General features: G+C 46.7%; 1 pseudogene; it reads right to left on the bottom strand.

Moving 5' to 3' along the window:
• Nucleotides 1-222: 222 nt before the first annotated feature.
• On the bottom strand, nucleotides 223-810 carry LOC118844038 (annotated as a pseudogene).
• Between the last annotated feature and the right edge of the window lie 254 nt (nucleotides 811-1064).

Here is a 1064-nt window from a genome sequence, read left to right as displayed (position 1 = left end):
AATTATTTTGCATCACTGTCTTGATCAGAATAGCCAAGTTTTTCTCAGTGGATCATCATTACAACATTGCTGTTAATGTTCGTAATGGTCTCTCAGTTTTTCTCATTTCACTTTTCATCAGTTTATGTAGGTCTTGTCATATTTTTTTTTTCCTGAAACCACCCTTTTCATCATTTCAGTTTTTTTTGTCCAAAATCTTTAATATAACAAGGAGGAAGGGAATTAGTTTTTGTAGCCTCAACTGGCATGGCAGCCCCTGGCACACTCAAACTTTCAGCCTTTGGATCAGACATATGGTTTGGTGTGGCTGTGGGGAGTGTCTGGTGCCTTCCCAAAATGCCTGTACAGCTCTAGGCCCTTCCAGGGACCAGACAGCAGGACAGTGCCCAGGCCCTTGGGTGAGCTCATGGCCAGCTGGTCAAAGGTGAGGATCTTCCCACAAGCCTTATGGATGCAATTGCGGGCATTGCTGGTAACACGAAGGGCACAGACCTTCAGCTTGGGACCATCCTGGATCCTCACATCATCTGTCACAGTCCCAACAACCATGGCTGTCTTGTTTTCATGGACGGGCAGCCTCATTTTCCTGATTATGCAGGACAGGGACAGGGGGTGGGGCGGGGGGGGGGGGCACGGCCCTGTTGGTCCGACTCATTAACAGCCTTTTCAGGACAACCTCGTTGAAAGTCAAGTTGGTTCTTCGGGCCAGGAACAGGTAGAGCTTCACTAGCAGCCGCAGGTAGATGTCTGGCTCTTGGGCTCCTTGCACCGGACTTTGCGATCCTTGTTGTGATGGATGTAGACTCCCATGCTGGCGCCCTACCAAACACCGGCCCAACCACAAAAGCCATCATTTCTTATAGCACAAAAAGAGTTGCTATGTTTTTGTACATGTGGATCTTTTTCCTTTGATTTCTTTCAGGTATAGACCTAATAGTGGTATTGCTGGGTCAAAGGATATCCACAGTTTTATAGCCCTTTGGCCATAGTTCCAAATTGTTCTCCAGAATGGTTGGACTATTGGATAACTCCATGAATGGTACAGTGTAGTAGTGTTTGTATTT

Source organism: Trichosurus vulpecula, chromosome 3 (assembly GCF_011100635.1).
Source record: "Trichosurus vulpecula isolate mTriVul1 chromosome 3, mTriVul1.pri, whole genome shotgun sequence".
In the NCBI taxonomy this organism is placed as follows: Eukaryota; Metazoa; Chordata; class Mammalia; order Diprotodontia; family Phalangeridae; genus Trichosurus; species Trichosurus vulpecula.
The sequence above is the reverse complement of the archived record's forward strand: the minus strand, read 5'-3'. Positions and strand labels throughout refer to the sequence as shown.